This window comes from Schistocerca gregaria, chromosome 2 (assembly GCF_023897955.1).
Source record: "Schistocerca gregaria isolate iqSchGreg1 chromosome 2, iqSchGreg1.2, whole genome shotgun sequence".
NCBI lineage: Eukaryota > Metazoa > Arthropoda > Insecta > Orthoptera > Acrididae > Schistocerca > Schistocerca gregaria.
Genome location: NC_064921.1, coordinates 307,718,902 through 307,725,924, shown reverse-complemented (window position 1 = coordinate 307,725,924; position 7,023 = coordinate 307,718,902).

Below are 7,023 nucleotides of genomic sequence, written 5' to 3'. Positions count from 1 at the left end.
AATGAAATTTTCACTCCGCAGCGGAGTGTGCGCTGATGTCAAACTTCCTGGTAGATTAAATCTGTGTGCCGGACGGAGGCTCGTTCGGGATCTTTGCCTTTCGCGTGCAAGTACTTTGCCGACTGAGCTACCCAAGGACGACTCACGACTCGACCTCACAGCTTCAGTTCTGCCAATACCTCGTCTCCTACCTTCAAAATTTCACAGAAGCTCTCCTACGAATCTTACAGAACTAGCACTAATGGAAGAAAGGATGTGGAGACATGGAGACATGGTGAAGCTGTGAGGGCGGGCCATGGATCGTGCATGGGTTGCTCAGACGGTAGAGCACTTGCCCCCGAAAGGGTGAGGTCCCGAGTTCGAGTCTCGGTCCGGCAGCAAGTTTCGTTTCACCTTATTTACTACTATACAAGATCAGCCCTTTTTGTTTTGACTAAATAAAACTCGGCGTTGGTTTTTTCAACTCGCTTCATGATCGTGGAAGTTTAGTTCCTATATTGTATTCTTGAGCGTACATACGATATTGGAAATAAGGCCAATTACCTAACGATGCAGTGGATTAACATTTCATATTTATGAAATCTCACTATTGGGACCCATAACAGCTTCGAAGGTTAATTCAAGAGGAACCCGCATAAATTATTATCGCAAAATGTAAACCTAGAGCCGGCCGGTGTGGCCAAGGGGTTCTAGGCGCTTCAGTCTGGAACCACGAGACCGCTACGGTCGCAGGTTAGAATCCTGCCTCGGGCAGGGATGTGTGTGATGTCCTTAGGTTAGTTAGGTTTAAGTAGTTCTAAGTTCTAGGGGACTGATGACCTCAGATGTTGAGTCCCATAGTGCTCAGAGCCATTTGAACTTTTTTTTTTTTTAAATGTAGAATGGGTTCACCAGGGGCAATTCTGAACTGTTCCCATAGTGGTTATCTATTCCAGCCTAAATACACAATCGACATACAAATTATTGCAACGAACAAGATTTTCGCTGAATATTATTCGTGGTGGTTCATGACTCGGCGTCTACGTAGTGACTTCAAAAGTAACTTACACAGGTCGTCGCAAAGAGTATTGCAAGACAGGAGTGATTGCGAGCTAACATCCCATAGATGTTTGGGCCCACATGCGGTTCCTCTTCGCCGAAAGGTCTTGGCTCAAACTCGTCTATGGGTTGAACCGCACGTGTCGCATTACACGCCCTAAATTAGACACTTGTGACCCTTTGGTTAAATTGTCTGGTTGATGGGAAGTTTTCGAAATACACAGTTAACATAACATACAAAACAGTGATAATAATATCGGTAACTAAATTAACGGCCCATACATAATGTAGGTCACACAGTTGCGATTTAGTTAGGACAATGTTTATTCAGAAACCAAACTAATAGCGAAAGTGGTCGTATTTAGAATTACTGTTACACTCGAGCGCATACACGCTTGCCATAGTTCGATCATTCACAATCTCATCGCGATTTACAAGTTCGATACTTCACCTCGTTAACTATGCGAAATGTTAGATTCACACCATGAGCGCGGCTGCTCACCGCTCGGAGACTAAGTCTTGCGGCCGTCCATCTGATTGGCTACAGCTTATTCTACATTATTTTACATTTTAACATATTTAAATAATCAAAGCTTCACCACTTTCACGTCCTACATAATACTTAATAAATTCTTTTACATAACAAGAATAGAATTTCCATCTTAACTGTGAATGTCAAGGCCAGTGGCCTTGCACCAATGTGCAATACAGAACAAAAGTAACTATTATGCACCAAACTTTACTGCAAGTATTCTATTACCTAATGATTCAATACGTGTCATGCTGTCATCGTTCAATGTGTTTCATGTGGAGGATATGATGATCTGATGCTTTCCTGAAAATACAGATAATTTAAATGTGCTATATCTTTTAAACAAATAAACTTAAAGAGTTGATATTTACAACATTTGTCCTTTTAATGATGCGCTTCTAAATGAAATGTCAGTCGTTACGATCGACAAAAGCGTTCAGATTTTAGCATTCAGGTCTTCGTTAAAAACCTGTTAATTTCAGTTTAACAATGATTTCTAAACTATTATAGATATGATTAATATTCTAGTTTTATTAGGATTGCCATGAAATTTTATGGAGGATGGCAGATTAAAATTACTGTGGCTTTATTCCCTGCATTACTACAGTATTAAATATTTTTCATAAATGTTTCCCTTTATGAACGGTCTTAGCCCCGCCATATTTAACACTGCTACGTCTCCTTGGCCACAAAAGCCTTCTACTGGGTTTGCCTATGACGTAGGTTCTCGTCTGTCGCACTCTCACACTGCCGCGCTATAGGCCTCCATAGACACTAGACGTCTGTGAGTTTCCCCATCTCGTAGTGAATCTGCGCCCTTTCTGGCACACGGTGCTGGACGACAGGGTTCGTTTCACAATTCCTGCAGCTGACTCTTTCGGCCATATATTTAAATGAGAGCGAAATGCTCTTTATCTCATATGATGTATTGTCACAAGAGAGTACATGTTTCAGATTTCGTCAGACGCAGTTCTTTTGTGGTGTGGATAACACGTTCATCACAGTGAGCGAACGAAATGACGCAGCAACTGAAACGCCCTCCGATGTTGCAATAAGCGGGATAGTACGATTCTTGTGGGCAAAAAGTCTAGTTTCGCATGGATTCACCGGAAATTCTGTCGGTAAATAGAAAAAAATGCAATGTGACGCCAAGCCGTGGTGAAATGGTCCCTACAGTTTGACCAAGGGCGTATAAATATGGGCGACTGAAATCAGGAGGGAAGGCTATCGACAACGAATACATTCAGTGTCCGGGCAAACGAGGTACTGATTCGCTGCAGTCGCAGATTTTCCGACGATGAAGTTGTTCAACCGGCGCTTCTTGAATGGTGCCATAACCAGGGAGCAGATTTCTATCGTCGAGGAACTGAACGATTAATAGAACATTGCGACTATTGTTTACAGATACTTGCTGACTATGTTGATAAGAAGCATTATGTATTGGTGTCATACTGAAGTGTAGTGCAGCATTCAATAAAAGTTACTAAGCCTACCGTTAACGTGTAACATACCTTTTGACGTCCCCTCGTACATCCGAATCGCGGAACGTGAGGAGACAGGATTTTAACACCTTCTTTTAGAATCTTGCTTTAAAATTTCAACCCAAAGAAACGTTGCCTCGACTTCGAAGTGATGCGAGGCAAACTCAATACAGCAGGCGCCAAATTAATTAGTCGGGAACTGCTGAACTGGCAAACCCCCTCCCCCCCCTCCTCGTCCCTGATGGAGACAAGTATCGATTCGTCGGATTCTGAGGTGCGCTTGGGAAAACTGAGATGCGCTGAAGAAACTGAAAGACGCTCACACAGAACTGCGTGACTGAATGTGGGGAAGAAACCGAAATATCTCTAACAGTATAATATACTGAGGTGACAAAAGTCATGGGATAGCAATGCGCACATGTACAGACGAAGATTAAACGGGTAGACAGTATAACAAAAGAAGCGGTGCTGAATAGAATAGTGAAAAAAAGAATTCGTGGCACAATTCGAGTAAAAGAAGAGATTGGTTGATAAGACACGTCATGAACCATCGAGGCATCGTCAGTTTGGTAATCCAAGGGAGTATGAGGAGTAAATGAGGGATAAAAATTGTAGAGGGAGACCAAGGGATAATACGGAAAGCAAGTTCAAATGGATATAGGCTGTGGTACTTATGCAGAGGTAAGAGACCTCCCAGGATAGACTAGCATGGAAAGCTGCGTGGAAGTGTTTGGAGTGAAGACAACCACCACCAACAACAAACACAACACAAAGTATTCTCTGCATCGATACAGTGGACAACAACACGCTATCCTACGTTTGCCTGTATTATCACTTGTACCTGTAACTCCGTTAGTTGTAGTAGTCCTGCCATTTAAGAAGGACTCTTCCAAAAGTCTATCGGGTTTGGCCCCGCAGCTAAAGTTTACATTTGGAGAAGGATTACGGGATTATGTGTCAGTGCTAGAGGTCTGTATAGAATGATACTTTTAAAAAGATAAATTACGTGTATTTTCTTGAACTTAGGATGATATTAGTGTGCGAAACATGGTTATCAACTTCGGTTGTGATCCTTTTCATAGCTTTTTCCACAGACACTGAGGGGACAAAAGTCATGGGATACATGCTGCTATTGTGTCGGGCCTACTTTTGATTGGCTTAGTGCAGCAAATGGATATGGCATGGACTCAAGTCGTTGGAAGTCCCCTGCAGAAATAGTGAACCATGCTGCCTCTATAGCACAACATTGGCGGAGCTGTCATGTATACACTCCTGGAAATGGAAAAAAGAACACATTGACACCGGTGTGTCAGACCCACCATACTTGCTCCGGACACTGCGAGAGGGCTGTACAAGCAATGATCACACGCACGGCACAGCGGACACACCAGGAACCGCGGTGTTGGCCGTCGAATGGCGCTAGCTGCGCAGCATTTGTGCACCTCCGCCGTCAGTGTCAGCCAGTTTGCCGTGGCATACGGAGCTCCATCGCAGTCTTTAACACTGGTAGCATGCCGCGACAGCGTGGACGTGAACCGTATGTGCAGTTGACGGACTTTGAGCGAGGGCATATAGTGGTCATGTGGGAGGCCGGGTGGACGTACCGCCGAATTGCTCAACACGTGGGGAGTGAGGTCTCTACAGTACATCAATGTTGTCGCCAGTGGTCGGGGGAAGGTGCACGTGCCCGTCGACCTGGGACCGGACCGCAGCGACGCACGGATGCACGCCAAGACCATAGGATCCTACGCAGTGCCGTAGGGGACTGCACCGCCACTTCCCAGCAAATTAGGGACACTGTTGCTCCTGGGGTATCGGCGAGAACCATTCGCAACCGTCTCCATGAAGCTGGGCTACGGTCCCGCACACCGTTAGGCCGTCTTCCGCTCACGCCCCAACATCGTGCAGCCCGCCTCCAGTGGTGTCGCGACAGGCGTGAATGGAGGGACGAATGGAGACGTGTCGTCTTCAGCGATGAGAGTCGCTTCTGCCTTGGTGCCAATGATGGTCGTATGCGTGTTTGGCGCCGTGCAGGTGAGCGCCACAATCGGGACTGCATACGACCGAGGCACACAGGGCCAACACCCGGCATCATGGTGTGGGGAGCGATCTCCTACACTGGCCATACACCTCTGGTGATTGTCGAGGGGACACTGAATAGTGCACGGTACATCCAAACCGTCATCGAACCCATCGTTCTACCATTCCTAGACCGGCAAGGGAACTTGCTGTTCCAACAGGACAATGCACGTCCGCATGTATCCCGTGCCACCCAACGTGCTCTAGAAGGTGTAAGTCAACTACCCTGACCAGCAAGATCTCCGGATCTGTCCCCCATTGAGCTTGTTTGGGACTGGATGAAGCGTCGTCTCACGCGGTCTGCACGTCCAGGACGAACGCTGGTCCAACTGAGGCGCCAGGTGGAAATGGCATGGCAAGCCGTTCCACAGGACTACATCCAGCATCTCTACTATCGTCTCCATGGGAGAATAGCAGCGTGCATTGCTGTGAAAGGTGGATATACACTGTACTAGTGCCGACATTGTGCATGCTCTGTTGCCTGTGTCTATGTGCCTGTGGTTCTGTCAGTGTGATCGTGTGATGTATCTGACCCCAGGAATGTGTCAATAAAGTTTCCCCTTCCTGGGACAATGAATTCACGGTGTTCTTATTTCAATTTCCAGGAGTGTAATCAGGTGATCCAGGTAAAAAGGTGTCCGACGTGATTATGGCAGCACGACGGGAAGTAACAGGCTGGACGCGGATTGGTAGCTGGAGCTAGAAGAACAGGACATTCCATTTCGGAAATCGTTAGGGAATTCGGTATTCCGACATCCACAATGTCAAGAGTGTGCCGAAAATACCAAATTTCAGGCATTACTTTTCACCACAGACAACACAGTGGCCGACAACCTTCACTTAACGACCGAGAGCAGCGGCTTTCCCGTAGAGTTGTCAGTGCTTAGAGAAAGGCTACACTGCATGAAATAACTCCATAAATCAATGTGGGACGTACGACGAACGTATCCGTTAGGAAAGCCAGGCGAAATTTGGCATTAGTGGACTATGGCTGCTCACGACAAATGTGAGTGCCTTTGCCAGCACCATGACATCGCCTGCAGCACCTTTCATATGCTAGTGACCATGCCGGTTGGACCCTTGACTACTGTAAAATCGTGGCCTGGTCCAATGAGTCCGGGCTTCAGGGATCTTGTGTGCCGCAGACACCAAGCAGCCATGAACCGAAGTTGTCAATAAATAATTGTGCAAGCTGGTAGTGGCTCCACAGTGGTGAGGACTGTGTTTACGTGGAATGGACGGGGTTTCTGATCCAACTGAAGCGACCATTGTAAGTGGTTTTGTTCGGTTATATGGAGACCAACTGTAGCCATTCAACGACTTCATGTTTCCAAACAAGTCGCCAGGCCACAGTTGTTCGTGATTGGTTAGAAAAATTTTGTGGACAATTCGAGCGAATGATTCGGCCATCCAGATCGCCGGACGTTTATGGGACATAATAGAGAGATCCATTCGCGCACTAAATCCTGCACTGGCAACACTTTTGCAGCTATGGACGACTATAGATGCAGCATATTTATGCGTTTAAATATGTTAATTAGATATTCTTCCTGTCTGGAAATGTTCTTCTTGCAACTTCCAATCTGCGTTTTATATCTTCTCTATTACGTCCCCATCATCAGTTATTTACTGTCCAAAAAGAAAACTCTTTGTTACTTTTAGTTTCTCATTACCTAACCTATTTGTTTTTTAGTTTCGTTGATGTTCACCTTATAATCTCTTATCATGACACTATCCATTCCATTCAACTGTTCTACCAAGTCCTTTGATGTCTCTGATAGAATTACAACGTCATAGGCAAACTTTAAGGTTTCTATTTCTTTTTCTAATTTCTCCTTGGCTTCCGTGACTGCTTGCTCAATGTACAGACTGGACTGAATAACATCGGGAATA